This window comes from Pantherophis guttatus, chromosome 2 (genome assembly GCF_059756535.1).
Source record: "Pantherophis guttatus breed Tessera chromosome 2, ASM5975653v1, whole genome shotgun sequence".
In the NCBI taxonomy this organism is placed as follows: domain Eukaryota; kingdom Metazoa; phylum Chordata; class Lepidosauria; order Squamata; family Colubridae; genus Pantherophis; species Pantherophis guttatus.
Window position 1 is genome coordinate 213,922,626 of NC_142064.1, and position 25,708 is coordinate 213,948,333.

The following is a 25,708-nucleotide window of genomic DNA, read 5'->3' on the forward strand; positions in this document are numbered from 1 at the left end:
GAAGTTCACACATAAAGTTGCCAAGAACATAGCATTTATTCCTCCCAGTCTTTCGGCCAGGATGAAAATATACAACCATCTTATTGTGTCTCGCTGCTGTTAACCTCCAATAAGTGGGAGAAGAACACAGACTGTGTTGCTTCCTTCTTTCACATGCCTACAAAAAAGGAATGGACAGAGTCATTTCCATTAATTGAAACTGAACTGAACTTCTCAACAGAAACTTTCAGTTTGTGTGTCACTCTCATGCCACTCTGTTTCTACTTCCTTGTTTTCTTTCTGTTACTGAGAATATTTTAGAGTTAAAATCATGCAGGTATATGACCTGCAGGGAGCTTGTCATGTAACATCTTTCACTCTGCAGGAATCCTAGTTCAGCTGCTCTATGACATCTTTAATTCCCACACATATGATTTCTCCCCTGCCTGCAAGACACACACACACATTAGGAGAAAACCCATAGTGATTATTCCTCCTTTTCCTTGGTACTTTTGAGGTAAGAAGTAACTAGTTCTTCCACTGCCTCAATTCTTGAATAGTTTTACGTGGTGGGTTGCCGGTTCGGACCAGTTCTATAGAACTGGTAGTAAAACCAGAGGGAAGCTCTGCCCACTGAGTCCAACGTCATCAGAACACTTCTGTGCATGTGCAAAAGAGCGTGCCCATGGCCCCGTTGCGGACCGGTAGTAAAAGTAAGTAGAACCCACCCCTGAGTTTTACCCCCTACAATTAGGTAAAGTGGGAAGGATATAAGTGATATTAAATTAATTAATTAAAAATAAGACTTTTTCCCCAAAGAAAGTAGCTACTTGTATCTTCTTATTGCCAATATGTCATTGTGGTATTTAGGGAATTTTAGTAAAGGACTTCAAAATAAAGGCATCAGAATTAAAAAAATAGGACAGGTAACCAGGCAATAGTGATAACTGTGTTAGTGGCTAACTGTGGAACTGTATCCAAGTGTCTTTTTCTCCTGTGTAACTTCACCTTCCTCAGTCTGATTAACCCCAAACTTCAATTCCCACAATTTCCAAGCTGGCATTGGTAATGAAAATCGTAAATGCATGGGGGAAGGAGGCATCAGGTTAGGGAAAGCTGGTATATATTCTCTTGGAAAATGTGCAAACAAGGTTACAACTGGATCAGAAAGCGGAAGCAAAATAACTGGAACTTAGTTTTAGCTATACAGCTAAGGGAAACAGTTTTATTTTTTTGCTAAATGTTGTGTTTGTTTCCATGTGTTGCTCCACATTCGTGTTCAGCTGTCAATAGTTTTTAAGGTAATTATTCAAGAATTCGTGTTCTTATATTTTAGCAAAACCATCAGATTGAACTCTTTATAGGTAATTTAACTTTCCTGGCTAAAGACATAGACTGAACCCAGAAAAGAGAACACAAACCTATATTCTTTCAATGTGACCTCTTTTTACTCTTCACTACTAAATTTGACTCTATTGTGAAGCCCAGAGCATAATATCTTATCATTCTAAAAATGAATAGTTATGTAATATCTAATTTGAAGAATGAATTTACTACTTATGTTTCATTTCTTCTTTGCTTTTATTTATTCAGGAGAGGATATGTGTCCCAGAAACAAACACCCCGCACTCCAATATAATATCTCCCCAAGAGATCTTTGATGACTACTACAAGGTCACTCTTAATGGCTGAATGGGCACAGAAGCCAGATATTTCTGGTCTTAGCCCAGCCCTTTTCACTGCATGCCACACTGCTCCCCCTATTTATGGCATAATTCTGTTTAAACTCCAAACACCAGGACTAATTCTATGTTTTTTTTGAGAGCAGTGGATAAAATAAGCAGTACACATTTGCCATCTAATTTCTGAAACAAAGCCTCTTGTGTTATGTTTATAATCGTACCTCCAAGAAGCACATAGCAATGTTTTTACCCCTTTTTTAATTAAGAGAACTGATTAAACAGGCATGCTTCCTGTTTAACTGATCACATATACTAGCAAAAATGTCATTGGTTAAAAAAAAATCAAACACAGAGTGAGACACAGATACTGTAATTAGGCAAACTAGGTATGTGTAGCATGAAAGAACTGGACAAAGGTTACAAGTCAGAATTTGTTGCACATTTCAGAAACAGAAAGGGTGAAACATAAAAACACAAGTTGGCCCAAAGAAGAGTGCTCCTTTAGTGTCTATCACATCTAGACGACATAAGACACAGACATTAACAAACACTTTTGTCCTCCCTCCTTTGTCAGGAAAGAGGAAGTGAGAATTTGAAAGAAACAGTAGTCAGCATTAAAGACATAGCAGCATAATCATAGGCATGTTCATGTCAAAGCAAACTATCATTTTTAACTGAAGCATAAGTCTTACTGCCTGGATAAATAAAGATGGCTTTGGTTACACAGATACTACAAAATCAGCCTTGGAAACTGCTTATTCAGAGGATCTCTGATTTGATTTCTCCATTTCTCATCTATGATCCTGTTAAACAATGACAGTAAAACCATGCTTTTGAAAATTACTTCAGTGCTGACATCAGAAACTTTTAATGTGATAAAACGATCATAAGAAATTTCTCAATATAACAGCAGGTTATTTGTTCATATAACTTCAGTTTGCCACTTCTTCTACCAAGCTCCTTACTCTTTGACTTTAAAAGAGGCAGAAGTTCGATTAATGGAAAACTTGCAAAGCACAATATCAGATTTGTCTCCTTTTCAAGAATGCATATCAGTGTCTCTTAGGCCTAATAGGCATTGTTAAAGAATAACAATTGCTGGTAGAGTGGCTCAGGGGGGTTTATCTAGAGTGTTCAGGGGTTTATCTAACTGGGTGAGAGGGAGAGAAAGATAAAGCTACCAGTACATTAGAACAGTACATTGTAGGAAGTGTTGGCAGTAGAGTGGTTGGGCCATATGATGAACATGTGGGTGCTGGGCAGAGACTTGAACTTCCACTTGGGTGGGGAAAACCTGGAAACTTTCAAATTTGGGTTTTCCAAGATGTGCCAATATGACATCTCTAATAAAATAGAACTTTGAAGAATCTCTAGCCTTGGAGTCTTGTTTCATTGGGGATGTGTTGGGCATGTTACTTGGAACCCTGACATTTACACTATGGCTCTTTGCAACGTTTGTGCTTTCCTGATGGAAAATTGAAAAAGGAATGATTTTATATTTGCAGCAGCTTAAGAACTATCTGTAATTATCCAGATGCAAAGCAAATTAACCATTATTGCCTATTATGTCATCCAAATTATTAATTTTGGACTATAGTTTATTCCTACCAGCTAGAATTAAAGCAGACATTCCATAAGATCTGGTGATAAAGGAGTGAACAATATTTTTTCCTTCCAGTCAGTCTTGATTCTTGGCAACTACATGACAAATCCCTGCAGCTTTCTTGGCAGTGCTTTCGTAAGTGGTTTGCCATTGCCTTTTTCTATGGCTGAGAGTGCGACTGGGCCAAAGTCATCCAGCTGGTTTCTGTACCTAAGGCAAGACTAAGATTCAGTCTTCTCAATTCTAGTCCAACACTTTTAACCATCACATCAAACAAGCTCTCAAACCCTTGTTTATATGGAATCAAAGTACTGCAGTAAATTAAGAATCATAATCAGCTTTGATCAGAACTCTCTTTCCCCTTTCCCTTAAATTTAACTTGGCAATTAATTCTGATCTAGCATATCAAGAAAGATTCAGTGTCAAAACGAAAGCTTGATGGAAGCGGGGAAAGTCAGTGCTAGTGAGTATTAATCACCCAAAAAAGGTGGAGGATACAAACCACTACATTTCCAGTTAAAAAGATGCAGAGCTGAAAGGTGCCAGAAACACTGGGATCAAAAGGCACATACAACCCTATTCTCTACAAAGTACGATGTAGTCATAAAGTTAGAAAATACCCCAGAAAATAATACAGATTCTTGGGCCCAAAGAATTGGTATTCAACAATACCAATAATACCAAATAGCCCTGCATTTGCACAAAAATAACAAGTGCAGATTGTGACTGTTTCATTTGCAGTAACCTACGACAGAGTTAGCTTGAACCCATCCAACTAGACTACAGATAGTTCTTGATTTACAACAGTTCGCTTAGTGACTGTTCGAAGTTACAACAGCACTGAAAAAAGTGATTTATCACGATTTTTCACACTTACGACCATTGCAGCATCTGCATGGTCATGTGATTTACATTTGGATGCTTGACAACTGACTCACATTTATGATAATCGCAGTGTCCCAGGGTCACGCGATCCCCTTTTGCGACCTTCTGTCAAGCAAAGTCAATGGGGAAGCCGGATTCACTTAACAATGGTCTTCCTAATTTAACAACTACAGTGATTCACTTAACAAAAACGTGCCAAGAAGTGTCATAATATGGGGGGAAAGTCACTTAACAAATTTCTCACTTAGCAACATACATTTTGGGCTCAATTGTTGAGGACTACCTGTAATTACTGCAAGGATGGTGAAAAAAAAGATGAAACTTTTTTTTCCCCCTCCTCACAGGCCAGGCACGCCTTGCCGAGTCTCAAGCGCTCAAACCTTTTTCCAGCACTCTGATCACAAACGCGAGTCAACGGACGCTCCCCCACACTCCGAGCCACCCAAACCCAACGCCGAGTTCCTCGCGGGAACCCCTACCACCACTTCTCCGCCCCACAGAAGCCGCTCAGCAGGAAGACGCGCGAATGGCCTCTTTATCAGCAAGCACCTATGGCGAGCACCAGGGGGGTGTCAGGTACTGCGCGCGCCCTTCTCCCGGAGCAGAAAGGGCAGCCGCTGAGGGAAGGGCCCCCAGCGGCAGGGCGAGGCTCGTAGAAACTAGTTCCCTTTTGGGCGTTCTCGCTTGGGAGAAAGTCTCAAGCGGAGAAGTAACAGGGCCCGGGAAGGAGGAGGAGGGGAAAAAGAAAGAAAGATAAGCTTAAAGACCGCGTGGATGACTCTGCTTTTCCAAGCGCTCTTTGAGGGGTGGGGGTGGAGCGGGAAGGGGAAATCCCCACGCGCCCCAGTCCCAGCAGCAGGTGAGCGCGTCCGGCCCGAGTCGAGGCGGAGCGCGCGCGGGGAGGAGGAGGAGGAGGAGGCAAGATGGGAGGTGCGAGCGTGCCATGGGAGGGCGGTCCGACGCGGAGGCAGCCCCGCTCGACGGGGCTCTTTTCAGAGCTTTGCTTTCGGCCTCGGAGCGCCCTCCGAGCAGTCCTGCGCCTTTCCAGCTCAGCCTGGACCCTTTCCGAGGAAGACGGGTAAGTGATCCGCTGGCGCCAAGGGGGATTCCGCCGCTGGGGGAACTTCTTCTCTCGTGGAGAGAAGGAGCAAATTCTCTTTCGGCTGGAAGCTCTTCGACTGGCTCCTTTGCGAAGGAGGAAGCGGGGTTCGGGCATTCTTCTTTGGGACGCGGGCTCTTCCCGCCAGCCCCCTGCTTCCGGTCCTGAGGGGGGGGGTCGTGTGGACGGGTTGAGCATCTTTCTCCTCTCCGCCTTCCTTCGGAGGTGCGGTAGAGTCACCCCTCACTCACTCCCCCTCCCCCGTCAGCCTGCGGTCCATCCCCTGAGAAACTCGAGTTCCTCCTTCGGAAGAGCGACTTTGACACCCGCCTCTCGCTTTGGGTTGGGTGGCAGACTTTATGAAAGGAGCTCCGAGAAGCTGCCCTTTTCCTCCTTCCTGCTTCCCTCTTTGCGCTCGCAGACAATCCGGAATGGGGCAAAGCGCTGCTGAGTTTAGCCGGACCGGCTGGCGGGGCTTTCATAACTCCTGGTCAGAGCAGAGCTGCGGTGTGCAACATCTGTTGGACGCCTAGCTCCGCCGGGACTTCCTTGTTTTAAAAGACTCCATGTTTTCTTGAAGTACTTTACTACATTTCTGAAAATTGAACTTCTTTCTTCATCAGAACTGGCAGATTGATGGGTGGCTGGAGGTCTCTAGCACCCTCTTTAACTAGCTGATCTGTGTAGCAAAGCTACGGTTGCAGTTTATCCATCCTTTCAAATTCTTCCCTACATTGTCAGAGTCTTTGGGAAGAAAAACAAAAGCCAAGAACCCGTGGACAAATGGAGCTTTGGAATGGGAAACCTGAGGCTACTGTATTCGGAAAACGTTTGCAAAAAGCTGTTGTCCTGCAAAATCAGAAATGTGATGTTAGCAAGAGGTCTGCTCACCTGAAAAGATAAATGTGCTGAAAATATCATTTTAACAAGTGATCAAGTGTAATACTGCTATCCAATAGAAACATTCAACATGTGTGTGTTTGCCTAACTCTTTTAACAATGCTGCTCTGGATGGAAAGTTGACAGCGGTTGATAGATTATGTTGACAGAAAGTTGACAGTGGTTGACGGGTTTTATGAAATATGCCTTGCGATCTTCATTTACTTTGTGCAGTGATCAGTTGGCTCACAACTGCTCACACCCTAATTTCTGCATCTAGAAGCAGCAAGCTGAGTGGTTTAGTGTTTAGGAAGTTGGGGATTTTCCCACTGTAGGCTGACTGGAGTGGGGTTCAGAACTGGTCAGTAATTGTTTAGCTTGAGGCAGAGGGATGTTTGCTTTCCTGTTCAGTGAATGGATAAGTTTGATTGCATTAGTCATCTCAAAGTATTTGCCGTGTAAGTATGTTTCTGTCGTATATCTGTTATCTGCTGTGACCTTAATCTTTAATAGTGGGTGGACAGAGAATGAATTGGAACTTTTTCAGTGTTTCGTGTGATAAAAAGATAGGCAGCTGCCTTATGCTGAAGCAAAACATTTTTTTTTTATTTAGCCCCTGGGGTTGCTGGCAATAACACTTGAGAGAACTACATTTCTTAATTTCCTTTGTTTAGAATGTTTCATGTGCTAAAATATAACTTCTGACCTAGAGTCTACCACCTAGGTACTAGCAAATTGTTAAATAAATAAAGTGTAGATTCATTCCTAGAAATTAAAATGTTGAGTCAGGTGACTACAGAGCATGACTAATTTGGCATGCTAGTAAGTACATAGTAAATACCAATGGTGTCAGGGAATTTAAAATTCTTAATTATATTTCCAAAATTTCAAACGTTTCACTAGCCTAAGAAGGAAAGCTCCAATCTACATAAATGTCTACTCTGATTGGAGGTATCTGGTTACTTAACTCACCAGGGACTGAATTTTTCTACATGGTTGCATTACTGGTATTAGTGGGAAATTTCTTTGGCATTGCAAATTTGTGTATTTGGGGGAAGAATGTTTATATCAAGTAAATTTCAAAGTGTGCAATATTGAACATACTCTACTAGCATATTTTACATACTCTACTAGTATATCTTATAGGTAGCAAACTATAATTATTCAGGTCTTCCAGAGATGGACTTTTTTTACTTTGATTGGTGCCCTTAAATTGTTTGTAGTTTTTTTTAATGCATAGAACAATGTCTTGTTGCTCCTAGTCACAATACAACCATTTTTGAACAAAAAGTTTAAATTTTATATAGGGAACTATTAGTTTTAATCTAGTCTTGAGATATAAAATATTTAGTTCTAATAAGCATAACAAGGTATATGAAAAGAATATAGAGGGAGAAGCTAATAATTTAATTCATAAGAATATAAGAATATTGTAAATTGGTACAATTTGTTTATTCTCAAATTAAATGTAATTGTAGATCTTCAGAACGCTAGAGCATCTGGCTAAGTGAAGAGTAAAACATGTTAAACAGGAGAATTATTTATCCTTTGGCTTCAGTCCTATGTACACTTTCCTGAGAGTAATCTCTATTGCATCTGGTGGATCTTACTTCTAAGTAAACATATAAGTACTTCATTATTCATGTATTCATTGTACAGCATAGTATGATAAGCGTGTTTTCAGTGCGCCTTAAAATGATAAAAACACACTGGATCCTTGGACCGCTCATTAGCATTTAGTCAAATCTACTTGCTTTATAGAGTGTCATAGAGATAAAATGGTGGGGTATATGTGTGCATGGAAAAAATATAGATGACTGGATTTGGAGATATAAGTATTTATTTGTCTTTATTAGAATTCTAAAGTCATATTTAACTCAGATGTTTATATAGGGATTCATCAATTTTACAAGTTTAAGAATGCTGAATAGCATTCTTAAACACTGAATAGTGTTTTTTATTTTTATTTTGGAGCAATCAAATTGCTTTCAATGATACTAATGTGAAACTATGAGATTTTTATTTATTAAACATTTAATTTTGATATCTCCTAGTGTATTAGTATGTTTTAACACATTACCTGTGACCTTAGTTGTTTGCTGTGGTAAAATAACATGCTTTCGGTAGAATGTGAACTCCACAGTGAATTAAGTGAGCATGTATATGTAAATGTTATCCATTGATTTGGATGAATTCCTGTTGCTGAGGATGTAGATGAGATTCCTGAATAAATTCAGTCACTTGTTTCTTCATCCTTGCTCATCTTGGTTTGTTATGGCTAATAAGGGAAGGGGTAGCCAATTAGATCCAAGGAGACTATGAGCTCCCGTAAAAGTTGTCATTACCTTCCTCTTTAAACAAGACGTTAATTGAGGCATTCATGCACACACTAAATTTAGCTTTATGTCTTGATTTGGTAACCTTGAGGGATGATATTCACCAAGAGAGAGAAAGAGAGAGACAGAGATGGTATGTACTTGAATTATATGCCTTGATTCCATCAATCATGGAATCATTCTGAATTAATTATTTTAGGATGCAAACACTTTTATAGCAGTTTGGCCAGCAGTTTGCCAAAATATTGCTGGAAATACTCAATTGTGGCAGTTTTATTTAAAAATCTTATATGACTCTCTTTTATCCCCCATACTATCTTTCTGAAATTGTAGGAGGTGTCCATCTAACTTGGCTAAGTAAGGAATGTTTTGAATAGAACCTGTACTGGACAGTAGATTGGATCATACTATGGTAAAATAAATGAAATCATAATAAAATGAGAATCTTGTTTTTAGAAAAAGTTTTGCTCATAAGAATAAGTACGCATGTAGAATAAGATACATTCTTCCCAAAGGACCAGGTCTACAATTTCTGGATCCATATTGGGACACATATTAACACAGCCTCGATGAATCATTATCAGTTTAAACTGATACATTTGTGACCAGTTCTAGATAGGAATGGCCTGATGCTAATTAAACATGATCTAGTATCACTGTATATAAATTGTCCTTAGTTAATTTAACTAAATTTAGTGAAGAGCAGTTGTAGTGCAGTGGTTAGAATGCAGTACTGCAGGGTAATTCTGCTGACTGCCTATTGCCAACAGTTCGGCAGTTCAAATCTCACCGGCTCAAGGTTGACTCAGCCTTCCATCCTTCCGAGATCGGTAAAATGAGGACTCAGATTGTTGGCGGCAATATGGTGAGTCTGTAAACCACTTAGAGAGGGTTGTAAAGCACTGTAAAGCGGTATATAAGTCTAAGTGCTATTGCTATTGCTAGACTGCTAGTTTATTCACTGAGGACAAATAACAGTGCATTGTCTGATGTTCTCATTGCCAGGCGACATGTGGACATATTTCCCCATAGTGATTCTGATGCCTTAATGCCACAAGCCAAATTATCTATATTTGGAACCGTAAAACACAGTACCTGAGGATGCTAATACCCTTGCAAACATCTCCTTTGATGTCCACAAGATCCATCCTGCAATTGATTTTATTATTCAGTTCTTTTAATAAAAAAGCATGTCCTCAAGCATAGCTTTTTTTTTTTTCAAAAAATGCTTCTGAGCTCACATAACATCTGAAGGTATTCTTAGTGTTCATTTTGTAAATGTGCTTATCTACCCTGAAAAAAATGGGGAAATTAAAAGAGATGATAGAAAGCAAATTCACAAAGTGCTTTTTGATAAAATAGGTAATAGGGAAATAGATGATCAATTTGTGGCTACAGTGCATTTAGAATTCCAAATCTGTATCAATATAGTACAAAGATGCTGGAAAAATTGCTATGTAAATACTGTATGTCTTGAAAAAGCCTATGTTTTAGTTGAGAGAAATCTAAGGAAACCTCATGGAAAGGTAATAAAATGTAGATATATATAGATATGGGAAAAAAACTACATCTAAGGGGGCTTGATGTTTTAAGAAATAAGTCAAGGATATACAATGCCCTATTAATTGTTCAGGGTATTTATCAATATGTGTATATTGAATCCTTAAGAGGTTGGATATAATATTTATCAAAAGCATGGATGTGTATGTTCTTTTGATTGCAGACAATGCCATATTGTTGACTGAGAACTGAATTGATTTGCAGTGAATGTTAGATTGTGTGACACAACAAGAAATATGGATCTGAAAAATAAAGATAGATGTGTTTGACAGGCGAAATTGAATGATCTTATGCTGGTAGATGTTGGTTAATATATGGCAGGGGTGAAATCTACTTACCTTCCCTACCGGTAAGGGAAGGTCCATGCGGAGGGTCCATGTGCACATGGACCCTTTGCGCATGCACAAACCTTTCTGTGTATGCACAGAGGGTAACAAACAAGTTATTTCCTGGTTAAAAGCTGCCGTCGCTACTGGTTCTCCGAGCCATCTACCACCATCGCTACCGGTTCAACCGAACCAGTCAGAATTGGTAGCATTTCACCCCTGGTATATGGTCTTTTGCACAGATTTCTTTTCATTTTATTTTATTTTATTAGTTAGACAAGCACAAAAATAACACAACATAATACAAATAAAAAGTATATATAAATGTGATAAACAATTAGCTGCAAGCAAGTTCTTTAACATGTCACTAAATCTAGATCATACAGAAATGTAATGTTCTAACTGATTTTCAAAATATAATGGGTTTTGGAAATAGTGACAAAGCATGTTTTTTCTTCAATCTATTGCAAGAAAAGAAAGTTTTTTCTGAAAATATGAAAATGATGGTTTGCAAGAGCATGCTTCTGTTCTCTTTGTTATATGAAATTACATACGTATATTTCACAAGAAATCTATACGTTAAGTTGAATGTATGAGCCAATGTACTAGATTTAATTATATTTTCCTTTCCTTAGTTTTAACTTCTGCCTTTAATGTTATTTCTTTATTTACTTTTTACTCTTTTTTTCTCTGCTTTACATACTGTTGCTTACTAAAAAAAAAAAAAGGGATGTATGTTAAGTATGCATGTATTTATCAATGAATAACAATAGCATTTAGGCTTATATACCGCTTTACAGTGCTTTACAGCCCTCTCTAAGCGGTTTACAGAGTTAGTATATTGCCCCCAACAATTTGGATCTTCATTTTACCCACCTCGGAAGGATGGAAGGCTGAGTTAACCTTGAGCCTGGTGAGATTTGAACTGCAAAATTACAGGCAGCCGGCAGTCAGCAGAAGTAGCTTGCAGTACTGCACTCTAACCACTGCGCTACCATGGCTCATGGGTTTTTTCCTTTTTTTTTCCTCTCTTTTCCTTTACACATTTTTGAAGAGATGCTCCTTCCTATATTTGGTTTTCAAATCATTAGGGTGAATAGACAGGCAAGAATTCTTGACATGATAGTACATAAGCCTGACACATGTAGTTTAGCTGGGAATCAGCTGATTCTGTCACAGGTTACTGCCAATGAACCAGCCACATTCTGCACCTGTTATTTTTGTGCAAATCCAGGGCTATTCAAAACTGTTGAATACCAATTTTTTGGGCCCAAGAAGTTCAGCTAGAGTTTATGAACTAAGACCCATAGTTATATTGAAACATTGATTCAAGTAGCAAGAAGAAACAGAAATCAATAAAATAATGTTTTTGAAGTGATTTTTCTTATAGCAACTATATTTGTTTATATACAGCAACAGTAATAAATTACTGTATAGATTAATTCTAAAACATGAAGAAAGCAGAAAATAGTGTCGAATAAATGGAGGTCCTTTTTCTGAAGTTAATCCAATTTAAAGTGGGATGGGTACAGAAATTTATAGATCCATCACTTTTGCTTAGAATAAAAACAAAACTCATAGTTAGATGATTGCCATATTAGCAGAAGCAGGCCTGCCCAGGGGAAGTTTATGTATATAATATGAATTGTATCGTATCATTTTAATGAGAGAGCAAAGATAGGCTATTTGAACACACTACTAAAGAGTTGGAGAATGACAGCAAAAACCTTATTTTTATTGCAGGAAAAAAGATGATACAAACATTAACCAAACAAAAATAAAGAAAAAGAAGACAGAAATGTATATAGAGAAAACTGCTCAGTTTTGAAGTATTTTATTAAACCAAATGTCCAAATGGAATAATATTGATCAGACTTTTCATTACACTTATAAAGAACCAGTTCAAATCATAAATCCGAGACTGCAAATCCAGAGTAATGCTTTTCAATCAAAGAAGAAGCATTCTTTTTGCTGCACCCTAAATGCCTAATTTGTCATATAATGATAAATTCAGTGTTTGGTATATACTTCAAAAATCATGTTAATGCCTGTTAGCAATATTACTGTTATCTAAAGTTAATCAAAGTAGGCATCATCTACTTAGATTTTCCAAAAATCCTTTAATAATGGCCTTTATCAAGGACTTCTCAGTAAGCTTAAGAGCCATGGAACGAAAGGGCAGATCATCTTATAGGCAAGCAACTGGCTAAAGGGATGTATTAGTGGGATTCCCCAGGGTTCTAACTTCTATCCTAGCCTCCTTCCCTCCCTCCTTCCTTCCTTCCTTCCTTCCTTCCTTCCTTCCTTCCTTCCTTCCTTCCTTCCTTCCTTCCTATAAATAATGCATATTTATTATTATTATAAATAATGTTTGCATAGCCATCACAATCCTGGGCGACTCACAAAACACAAGAGGGAAGGGGAAAGGGAAAGGGAAAGGGAAAGGGAAAGGAAAGGAAAGGAAAGGAAAGGAAAGGAAAGGAAAGGAAAGGAAAGGAAAGGAAAGGAAAAAAACCCAATAGTCACTAAAAAACTTTATGATGTTCCTGGACAATTCTCTCTCTCTCAACACATCATCTTGCTAGGCTTCAGCCTCACCTTGCCAAAATATTTATAGCTACAATTTATACTATATTATATCATGTTTATAGAAAGCCAGTTTGATGTAATAGTTAAGGCATCAAGCTAGAAATCAGGAGACTATGAGTTCTAATTCTGCTTTAAGCACAAAACCAGCTGGGTGACCTTCGGCTAGTCACTTTCTCTCAGTCCTAGGGTAGGAGCAAATGGTAAGCCACTTCTGAAAAATCCTGCCAAGAAAATTGCAGGAACTTATCCAGGTAGTTGCCAGGAATCAACACTGATCTAAAGGGACGCATACAACATTATAAATAATCTGGAAATGGGTGTGACTAGTGGAGTCACGTTTGCAAATAACACGAATCTGTTTAGAGTGGAAAAACAAAGACAGTGAAGAGATCTGAAGTGAACTCTGCACATTAAGTGAGTGGGGGATCAAAAGATTTCATTTAATGTGAGCAAGTGTAAACGATGTGTATTAGTGCCAAAAATTCTAACTATTCATGCAACTAATGGGATCAAAGCAAGCAATGACTAATGAGAAAAGACAATAAGGGTAAACAATTTAATTAAGGTGTCAATATTGTGCATTCAGTACAAAAATGGCCAGAAGGATGTTTGTGATAATAGCAATAGCAATAGCACTCAGTCTTATATACCGCTTTACAGTGTTTTACAGCCCTCTAAGCCAGTGTTTCCCAAACTTTTGACATATGTGTACCCCTTCTATAATTTTTGTAACGCTGAGTACCCCTCATAAAAAACATATGCTTTAATATGCAGTGGATATTCCCACGTGATCCCCACCAAACTCCGGTGCAACGCGTACCCCCACCAAACTCTTCCCGTACCCCTGGGGGTACGCATACCACACTTTGGGAAACACTGCTCTAAGCGGTTTACAGAGTCAGCATATTGCCCCCAATAATTGGAGTCCCCATTTTACTCACCTTAAAAGGATGGAAGGCTGAGTCAACCTTGAGCCTGGTGAGATTTGAACTGCCAAATTGCAGTCAGCTAGCAGTCAGCAGAAGTAGCCTGCAGCATCGCACTCTAACTACTGTGCCATTGTAATAAGAAATGTATTGCAAATAGAATTGCATATATCATAAGGACCTTATATGTATATCTGTGGTACGACCTCTCCTAAAATGTTGTGTGCAGTTCTGGTCACTGCATCTCAAAAAGGATATAGTAGAGGTAGAGAAGGTTCAGAGGAGGGCAACTAAAATGATCAAATATATGAATTATCTTCCCTATAAGAATAGGTTGTGTATCTGGGTGTTTTTAATTTACAAAGGAGGCAAATGAGAGGGGATAAGGCTGAATTGCAAAAAATGACGCATGGTTTGGATAAAGTGGGCAAGGAGAAGTTTATTTTCCCTTCCAGGACAACAGAACCAGAGGTCACCCAATGAAGGTGAAGCTTGAAAAATCAGGACAGAAAAAAATATACTTTGGGAGTTTATTATCAGGAGATTTAATGCTGGCTACCCATTTGGCTGACTTCAAAAAAGGCTGGACCATTTTATAGAAGTTATAAGAAGACTAATAGACAATAGCTATTAGTCTTCATGGCAGCATGCCTGCTTCTGAAGGCTGTCCACTAGGAAACTATCAGTTTTCGGTGCAGTTGATTGGTCACTGTGAGACCAGACTATGTGGGGCAGGGCCCAGGGGTCTGATCTATCAGAGCATTGCATCTGATCCATTCCCTAAACAATTTTCAAAAAGGAACTGTCCAACAGACAGACAAAATACATAGGTTTGTCCTTTCTATTAAAAAACTCAATAATTTATCAATGTACTTCAATATTTTAAATGTATTTGAGATGAAATTCTTTTTTATTTACATTTATCTTTCTCCATAAATCCTCTGAGTTTGATCATCTGTTTGTATGAGTGTTAAGCTAAGGTAAAAAAATTTGATAAAACACTAATTTTTCACAATTTTTTTACTTACATTGGTATTTATAGGAAGTATAAAGGTAAAGGTTCCCCTTGCACATATGTGCTAGTCGTTCCTGACTCTAGGGGACGGTGCTCATCTCTATTTCAAAGCCAGCCCTGTCCAAACACATCTCCATGGTCATTTGGCCAGGCATGACTATATGCCAGAGGAGCACGGAACGCTGTTACCTTCCCACCAAAGTGGTCCCTATGTTTCTACTTGCATTTTTTATGTGCTTTTGAACTGCTAGGTTGACAGAAGCTGGAACAAGTAACGGGAGCTCACCCTCTTACGCGGCACTAGGGATTTGAACTGCTGAATTGCTGACCTTTCGATCGACAAGCTCAGTGTCTTAGCCACTGAGCCACCGTGTCCCTTTTATAGGAAGTATAGCAAACACTAATTAATTAATTAACTAACCTGTTTACCAAGCTATACAAAAGCCCCACATCAGTGCATTTGAAATATAGCATTCATAATTGTCAATGAGACAATACAGATAGTCCTTGATTTATGACCACAGTTGAGCCCAAAATTTTTGTTGCTAAGTAAGACAGTTGTTAAGTGAGTTTTGCCCTATTTTACAAACTTTCTTGTCACCGTTGTTAAATGAATCCCTGCAGTTAAGTTAGTAACACAGTTGTTAATTAGACAGTCCCACATTAATTCAGGTAATAACAAAATAGGGGAGAGTTGCAGAGTCTGACTACGAAATTCTTTCCAACTCCTTAATAACAGCTGTACCAAATCAGGGATAATAGGTTGTTAAGTGAATCTGGCTTTCCCATTGACTTTGCTTGTCAAAAGTTTGAAAAGCTGACCCAGGATACTGCAGCCATCATAAATATGAGTCAGTTGTCAAGCGTCTGAATTTTGATCACACAATTATGGGAATACTTCAATGGTTATAAGGGTGAAAAACGGTCATTACTTTTTTTCAGTGCTGTTTTAACTGTGAATGCCACTAAATGAAGTGGACTATAAGTTGAGGACTATCTGTATTGTCTTCATGAAAGAAAAGACAAAAGAGCATCCCTGAAGATTTGCATGGGATATTTTAATAGATGGCTTAGGACCTGGATACTTACAGGACCGCCTGATGCCACCAATAGCCTCTCACCGGTCAGTACACTCTCACAGAGAGGGGCACCTCAAGGTGCCGTCGGCCAAACAGTGTCGGCTGGCGGCCCCCAGGGGGAGAGCCTTCTCTCTGTGGGGGCACCTGTTATCTGGAATGAGCTCTCCCCGGAGATACGGAGGATCCCGGATTTACACACCTTCCGCCGCGCCCTCAAGACCTTTTTATTCCAACAGGCTGGCCTGGCCTAACTTTCCCTTTTAAATGATATATGAGTAATTTTAAATCTGTTTTTAAATATGGGGATGTTTTAATTCGTCTCGGGCCAAATCGTTTAATACGTTTTTATACTGTTTTAAATTTTATAATCTGTGTGTTTTATCTTTTTGGCTGTTCACCGCCCTGAGTCCTTCGGGAGTAGGGCGGTATATAAATCTAAATAAATAAATAAATGAATGAATGAATGAATGAATGAATGAATGAATGAATGAATGAATAAATAAATAAATAAATAAATAAATAAATAAATAAATAAATAATCTAAACATCTTGGCTGAAGGATAAGAGTGCCCCATTAATTCAGTCAATATATTCAGTCTCAGGGGAGAGTTGCAGAGTGTGACTGCTGGAATTCTTTCCAACCCCTTAATAGAGCCGAGGTGGCACAGTGGTTAGAGTGCAGTACTGCAGCTACTTCAGCTGACTGCTAGTTCAGCAGATCAGCGGATCAAATCTCACCGGCTCAAGGTTGACTCAGCCTTCCATCCTTCCGAGGTGGGTAAAATGAGGACCCGGATTGTTGGGGGAAATATGCTATTTAGTATACTGTCTTTGGTGTAGGCCACCCAGAGTCCTAGGAGAGTGGGCGGCATAGAAATGTTGTTGTTGTTGTTATTATTATTATTGAATATCCACCAAATAAGAGGGGCTTGTAATGTAACAGCTGGCAGTATTTCGAACCACTGCTCAGTTGCTTCTCCCATAGGATGCATTGGTGATTATCTTTTTTGAGGAATAGTTTTCTGTGATCCAGTTTTTAACCATCCTTCTTCTGCCAGTTTCTTTTCCTTCCCTCCCATATCAAATTTGGCCTGTTCCATTCTGTTTGGGGAGAGTTAACCTGTTGAGAGATGACTTGGGTAGACAGTTTCCAAACTGCATCATTGCATTATTTCTTTCTAATATTTGATTGGGTTAGAAAGGCTAAAAATGGGGGGGGGGAGGAATTCCATATTTGGCCAGGATTTGCTCCAAAACTTTCTACTCTACTACATCAAAGGTCTTTACCATATTCAATAAGCCCACCACTGCCAATTTGAATTTCTATGAGTGTTTATCTAAAATATTACTAAAGCAGCAACAAGTTTAAAGCAAATTCTATTTTGTAATAGACAATAAAATATATTGTATTTATTTAGGAATTCATTCATTTCTTTATAATATACATTTCCAGTTCATTTTCTGCAGATGTTGCAGAATTGTATTGTATTGCACAATACAATAAAAGATTCCTCAACATATTAATGCCTGTCATCCAAAGTTTCTGAAACATATCTGAAGAGAATTAATACGAATTTAAAAAGCTGTTTAAAAATAAAATATGCTTCAACTTCCTTCAACGAAATCTAAAATAAAGTAAAACTCAAAATACTGAAAAGTTTTCCTTTTTTTGAAGTTTTGCCTTGCAAGCCACTGAGTGCCAAAAAGGAAAGGAAACTGTAACGTTTATGTTATGAAGGATGATACTGCTGACTTATAGTGTAAAGATGTGTGAATGTGTATTTAAATACAACAATAATATTAGAAGTGGCTTTAGGCATTCATCTCAATGCACAAAGAGTCTCAAATTCGATGAAAAATAGGGGTATGCAACATTAATATGATTTGTCTCAGTGAGTTGAGAAAGCAATTTGTTTTGCCTGAGATTGCCAAAAACCTTTCACAGCGGTTCCTTTAGTCAGAGAAGGCTGCAGACTCACAGAAGCTGCTTCCTTTATTTCCAGCAGCTGATTGGAAGCCTCAGAAGAGATTTCTGTCCATGTGCCAAAGGCATCATCCTGGTATGAGAATATCAAAGGCTTCAGAAATATGGGGATCCAGCTGCTTCATTGTGCTTTTAGAAGCAATGGGGCTGTGTTGTTTCTCAAAGCATGTCTTGATGCTTTGTGTGAAATTTCATCAAGGCAAAGCACGGCTCTGAAGCTGTATCTAACTCCAGTGGAAAACAGGTTGTACTGGCTCCCTGCTTGTTTCTGCCCAGCTTTCAAGCAATCAGGTGAAGCTCCGAATGAGACTCAATACTCCTGTTTGTACAAATGCAAGTACTGCAACCTTCATGATCTGAGACTCTGCTGTATTAGGATTGCACAGTTATACTCAAGTTGAAGTGCAACTTACCTTTGACCAGTCATTTATTAGATATGAATGCTTTCACTTTCATACCTCCAAGTTAGGAATGTCCTTTGATTTGCTAAGTTACTTTTTATCACCTGATTTTTAAAATCAGAAGGCATCATAGTTTCACTGTGTAAAGTGCAAGTTCATATTCATTTTCTCTACAATTATAACTAGTTTACATGTGATTTTCAGATAATTTAAAGGAATCACGCATTGCCATCTAACCTGATTGTCCGAGCTACTGCTGTTCCATTTTACCTATTCATCCTGCAAATCTTCTTAGGTGGTTGCTATGACTTTTGAAGCTTGAAGAAAAAATTCCACTGTAGTGCTTTGTTTCACTTAGGATAAAAAAAGCAGGAAAAGAATGCTTGGTAATGACATTTAAGTGGTAGGACTTCAAATGAAATATCATTTTTAAAAGAATGTTAGAGAAATACTATATATAGAATTCAGGATTAGGAGAAAGCCTCCAGCTCTAAAAATGATCAAGTTTTAATTTCACAAGGAATTTTTGAAATGTCACAGAGAGATGTAAGAAGAAACTAGTCTGCCAACTGAAAACAATGCATGAAACTGGTAAATTGATATTATATAGTATTATATTATTTATTTAAAAAAAACTTGTAAAATCAGCCAGATCATGCCAATAATAGTTACTGGTTTCACAATAAGTCATTGTGGGTAAAAAAAATCTTTGGATATGATCATTATAAACAAGTTCCTTCAAGTTTAAGACTTTTGGAAAAATATGACTGGATATTCCAGAACTTTCCTTATAGGTCTGCAACAGAGGTGAGTTCTACTTACCTTTACTACCGGTTTGTAACGGGAGTGCGTGCATGCAGAAGCTTCTGCACATGCGCAGATCATCCATTATGACGTCCGGATGGGTGGGCGGAGCCTCCCGCCGCTTTTACTGTTCAGTTTGCAAGAACCAGACAGAACCAGGAGCAACCCACCACTAGTCTGCATGTATGATAGAATCAGTTGCTAAGTGCAAGAGACCGGTCCTATTCAAACATGGCTGTGGTTGAAGGGATGTCTCCTCATTGAAGTGTTTGTGCTCCAATAATTCACATGTTTTAAAATAACTTTTTAAAGTTACTTATTTAATGGAATATCAATATAGGGTAACGTTTCATTTATAATTCAATTAAATGGCACACTTTTTTCAAAAAGTTGCTTCCTTATATGTATCATACTAATATTTATGATTAAATGTAGCACTTAATAATAGGTTTGCCCTACCTCTGATTAAGATTGAATTATAAGAGTGACCAAAGACTTGGTAATAAATTATGAAAGATTCATTCCTCAACCTCACCTACATTTCATGTACATACAAAGAGATAGCCTCTTTCACATTATACCAACTATTTAAACATTGGTATACTGATAGAACCATATTTTGCAAGAGTATTAATGGTGCCATCTGCAATTTGCTTTCCCATCTATGCAGTAAATGACTGGATTTTTCCCAAACTCAGAGAGCATGTCCTCAGAAAGAGAGCAGTCCAAATTAGTAGATTATTTTCCCTTCTTCCAATTTTTAAAGTATTTGTAGCATAATGCAAACATGAAAACTGCTATGTTACAAATATAAGATGATAAGTCTAATTCCATAACAATTCTAATATGACAAATGAAGGCAAATAAATATACGTGTCCCAGGATAATATTGCAAGATGATCCAAATTGGATCTCGAAAATCTAATATGTCTGCAAATTAGTTGGGTAATATTTTTTGATACATTACTGAGCGCACTATCACTTCTCTGCCTGTTGTTACGACCAGACCATATGGATACTGCATAAGGAGGAATTGTTTCTAAGGTGTGTTCTGAGCTTCTGATTCTTTCTTGTTAAATCAGGAACAACATCTAATCTTTAAATAGCTACATGAAGTAGCACAATTCTCTCAAGGAAGGATTGCCTTTGGTCCCCAGTGGAAATATTTTGCTTTCTTTTTGCTTGCAATATTTCTGATAGTTGTGTAATAGCATTTCTCAGGACAATGTAAGAATATTGTGAAAATAAGTTATTTCTTTAACACAGAAAGAGAAATGTTTAGGAGAAATAGAGTTTTTTAGAGAGATTAGGTGTCTTGATACGGGATAGCTATGCATAATTGGATTTTTTAAAATATATTTTTCTTGGTAAGAGAAATCAATAGTCAATAACTTGTATTTAAGTTAATATTTACTTTTAAATTTTAAAGGAGGGAAAGAGAAGGAAAACAAAGTTAAGCTAAAAATATTAGTGACCTAAGATCTTCCTAATGAACATTAAGAATAAATGATGATTTATTGCTATTAAATACTATTGATCTATGTTTATCTGGAATGTAACATTTTAGTTTCACTACTTATGGTCTCCAGTGCTGCTTAAGTATTTAGGCATTTATTTATTAAGGTAGTAAAACTTATTGAACAAAATTATTCTGGAAAATAAAGTGGTACTAAAATTTTTAAACCTTCTTGTCTACTGTTGTGTGACTAGGTAATGAATGACTACGATGACAATTGTGAATTGAAATGAGCAATTTTCTCCACCCCGCCCATGTATGTGGCAACTGAGACAAAGTGTTAACTCATGGGAAAGCAGCTTGTTTAAATAAAATGATAAGGAAGCTTGTGAAAAAATATATGTAATTTATACTTATAAGGGAAAGATGTCAACAGAGTGTCATTGGGCTAGTTGGAATTAGAGTATTTACTCTAGTATTTAATAGTCCTTGTTGGAGTATTAAAATTCAGTTTCCCCAACTTTCTGTGTGTACACAGGCAACACATCAGGTTATTAAGATTAATATATTAATTTTCTTAATTGGACTAATGATTGTTGACATGCAGTATATACAATACAGGTAGTCCTCAACTTACGATCACAATTGAACCGAAAATATATGTTGCCAATTGAGAAATTTGTTAAGTGAGTTTTGCCCCATTTTACAACTCTATGAAGTCACCAGATCTGCAGAGGACTGGGCATCATTTGAAGTTCTTCAAAACAGGGAAACATTTGCTGCCTATTTTATTAAGAGTTCTTTCCCTGGTTTGGTTTTTAAAGGATTTGCACAGTAAGGTACAGATTACTCTTATTCTACTTACAAATTTTTGAATTGTAAACTTTCGCCAAGAGGAATAAACCTGCCTGTAACTGTTATTGAAATCCAGAAGGTCCTGGTATTTGGGAAAGGGCAGGAACAGTTTAGTTTCTGGTGCACCACATATGTGGCATCTTAGAAATTAACCCTTTCCTGCCTTCTCCTGACTTCCCAATCACATACTGTTCATGGATTCGCTCAGATACAGTTCGCTCTTTAGTTGTATGTTGTGTTAGTAACTGCGAATGTCTGCACTTAAGCACAAGAGTGATGATGGGAAGGGAGGTATCGCAAAAAAGCAACAAACCATCTTGATGCAGATGAAGACAGAGATTATAGACAGAGAAGAATATGGCAAATGTGGCATGTTCTTAGGTCATGAATCATTCCCCTATCAGAATGATCAATAAGAACAAAGAAATTATCATGGAACATGTGAAAAGTTCAGTGCTTATGCAATCCACAATAATATGAAAGAGGAGAGGAACAGTGATAGAAGAAATGGAAACGCTGCTCAGCATGTGAATTGAATATTTTTTTTCCTTTGAAAAGCCTCTGTCCATTAGGGTTTGAAAATGCCAGGAGTCACCTTAAGCAATGTAGCTGGGATATTGATTTTTAAGCCAATCTAAACCTAGTATCCAACTTCACAGTCCACAGATTTTTCCAATGGGCATGTGCCAACTTGTCTTTCTCCAATTCTAATTCTGAATTTTGTCAGGTCTTCCTTCATGTCGGCCAGGTGCAAACTACATTTCCTACCACAGTCTGGCAACAGTAGTATAAAATGGGTAGAAATTTCTTCATCTGTCCATGTGGAGATGGTTCTGTAGAATCCCTAAGCCTCATGCTCCTTTGTGGATCTCTTTACAGGGAATCTCAGAAGATATATCGCTAATATATATATATATCTTCGGAGACTCTCGGTAAAGAGACCCGCAAGGGAGCATGAGGCTTAGAGATTCCACAGAATATATATATCCCATTTTAAAGAACTACTCTGAAAAAATGTCCAATGCTTTTGTGTCACTTCTATTTCAACATGTCTGAAACGTCTTTCCAGATGGCCAGATTTTTGGCCATTATTTATTCTATCGAGTCTATCTACAACTAGAACATTACATGTTTTTGGTGATTGCCATTGTTATCTGTATTATGGTTGTTATATAAACCCCAGTCCAATGCATTTCAGAATGAATAATTTATTTGATTATTTAAGAGGTAAAAGGTTAATTACTAAATTTAGTTTTCCTCTACAGCAGGGGTGGGCAACTATGGCCCTTTTATGACTTGTGGACTTCAACTCCCAGAATTCCTGAGCCAGCCATGTTAGCTCAGGAATTCTGGGAATTGAAGTCCACAAATCATAAAAGGGTCATAGTTGCCCACCTATGCTCTACAGGACTACTATCACTGCATATTTACATTCCATCCCAAAATAATAAAGTTACAGTAATTCAAATTTTAAAGAATCATAGTTAAGAATTCTTGGGCTAATCTGTAGAGTTTTCACAAAATAAGATATAATTGCACATAGGCAAACATAATTCACCCTTTTGCTTCCGTAAGCATTGCTGTAGGAGATGTGAGTTCCTGTTTTCAAGGCTCATTCCAGATCTAGTCATGGAGTCAGATTAAAATAACTGCAGAGAAAGCTATAAAAATCAGATCTCTTTCAGAGTATTGGATTGGTGTTCTCTACATAGTTTATATATGATTGAACTCTTATGTTTATTGCTGCTCTTTTTTAGACATATAAATAGTCGAAACCAATGAAGTTATGACTGGGAGGAGATTTCTGGCTACCATCAACTAGTAATTCAGTACAAGGAATAAAAAATAGAAAACTAGCATTAAGTATTAGATGATTATGCAGGTCCTTCAAACTTTGCAAAGCATGTTAGCAGAATTCAAGCATCTAATTTGAGCATCCTTTGAACAGCCTCTGAAGTAGCCATGGAGATTGTCCAAAGGATGTGTCTGTTTTAGTAATTCTTAACTCTTTCTCTAAATGATCTTTCTAAAAATGGACATATTTGCTTTTAAGTGGCTGCCTTTAAAATAAAAAAACTGCATCACTTTTAGCCAAACACCTGACAATACTGTTTTAATAGAGCCATAACAGCCCTCTCTTTTCAGTGTTTTGCATAACATCCATTTTTAGAAAGGGCATATAAAGCTAGGAAGCATCTGAAAATCTGTCCTTAAATCTTAATACTGAGGGCTAAAATAATGTCATCCATTGCAAAAGCAAGCAACATCCAGAATGCTAATTGCATGCAAGCTATTATTGTGATGTCTAATTTAACCTTAATAGTTTTGCTATTGTTTCACTTATGGTTTCTAGATTTCATTCTGCTCAATCTTTAATTTTAAAACATGAATTATCTTTCAAAGGGCTGCTCATTCTGCAATCACTGAACAAGAGTTTTTTTAATAAGCTATATTTAAAGTCCCCATTTTTTGTCTTGCTTTTTACAAATTGATTTTAAGTCATTTGAATAAGGATATTAATTCTGTTAAGCAACTAGTGCATTCCTAAAACATATGTTAACATATATTACAGAGAAATAAAACAGACTCTGCTGGGAATAATTACCAAGCAACTTCAAATTGTTTGATTTTCTTCCATAGTTCACTCTAAAAGAAGCACTCTAAAAAGAAGTTAGCTTCATTTCATAAGTGCCTCCTTGACCCATTTTCTTCAGTTTGCCCCAAATTAATTGTATATGCCAGATGGTCATTATTTACACACTTAACATTTTTTCTGTCTACTAGAATCCTGGAAACTGATTATTTTTCCATTGTGGATATTGAGCTTTATTTAAGACATATTTTAGTGGGAAAAGGCTGTTTGTGAACTATTCAAAACAATGTATCAGATATGAAGGTCATTCAGCTGCTATATTTCCATTTAGTCTTTGGAAGATTGTAGGGATGTTAGAAAGTTTCTCTTTTTTAAAAAAGAGTAATCTTTCCCTCTGCAATTTTGAGTCCTTAATGGTACATTGACTCTCTGTAACATACGACTTCTTTCAGTTACAAATAGTATATTCATCTAATAAATGAAGTTGATGTTTAATAGGGAAGTACAATGAACCATAACTGATATAGAAGAAAAAAGGGAAATGCTACATTCTTCTACATGCACGGAATTAAAGAGAAAATATATTTATTTTGAAATAATTCTTAAATGAAAAACTGGTTTTACACATTGCAAAGAGCTATTTGCATCATTGTGGGTTTTTTAAATTAGCTATCCTTCGTTTATTTCACATTATTTGCTAAAGTATACAGCATTTCCAGAAGGCTTCTTGTACCATCTCTGCTGGATCAGGAAACTGAGAGGTGACATCTGATGTAACCAATTTTATCCATCCTGAAGTAACTCCTCCTCCAAACATGCTAGAATTGTATGCAGTGTATGAACCTAATCAAAGACTGCCTTATCAATGGGAGGGCAGAAGAGCAAGAACCAGAACTCTGTATCTCCCTCAATACCCAAAACAGTAAAAGAGAAAATAAAGAAGTAGAGCAATACATCTGGTTCCACATCAATGTTTCCCAAGCCTAGCTTTGGATACCAAATCTTATTGCTATTGGTTAGAGAATGTGATAATGCTGGCTCTGTTCACTGATATATTTTTCTTTACTTTGCTCTTGCAAGGGCTTATTGTAGTCCACTCTGAAGAATACAAATTATCTTTTGTTTGTCCAGTCATGTAACCAGTCAAGCTGGTTACTTGAACAGTACTATCTATTTGCATGTGGTGTCTATTTCATTTTTTAAAAAGAACAAGATAGGAGGACTTCACTTGTACAATGTACATAATTCCTTTTGTGTGAATGTTCCTGTCACGGTGTAATTAAGCCATGCATGACTGAAAGTGAGATTTAATTTCTGCACTGAAACAGCACACCTTTGAACTTTTAAAATTAAGATGGTTAAGCAATTGCTCTTCCATCTGCAAACTGAAATGACATAGGAAGGGAATATTTAAAGAAGTATCCTCTTCAAGAAAAGAAAGAAAGAAAACAGACTGCATTTCATCTGGTGCTGTCATATTCATCATTAGATATTTGCTGCTTTCAGGCATTGAGCTAAGGACAAATAAAGCAAAACAGCATCACTGCCTTGAATTTATTCAATATGGTGGAAAGTCAATAAATCTCTATTGAGCACAGGTCATTCTACTTAGTTCAGGTGATTGTGGGCAATGAAGTTCGGTTCAGCACTGGGTGTG

At 37.5% G+C, this 25,708-nt stretch overlaps 1 protein-coding gene across 2 annotated transcripts in view; it reads left to right on the forward strand.

Annotated features, from left to right (window-relative positions):
* Nucleotides 1–4,783: 4,783 nt before the first annotated feature.
* Nucleotides 4,784–25,708, forward strand: part of PRKCD (protein kinase C delta) — a 62,808-nt gene continuing 41,883 nt past the window's right edge. Inside the window, exon 1 of one of the 2 annotated variants that reach the window (XM_034438865.3) lies at nt 4,784–5,227. The gene's annotated coding sequence lies outside the window, so the exon portion shown is untranslated. Of the gene's footprint in view, nt 5,228–5,568; nt 6,130–25,708 lie in introns of those variants that run through there. The other variant, XM_060688388.2, reaches the window with a different exon arrangement.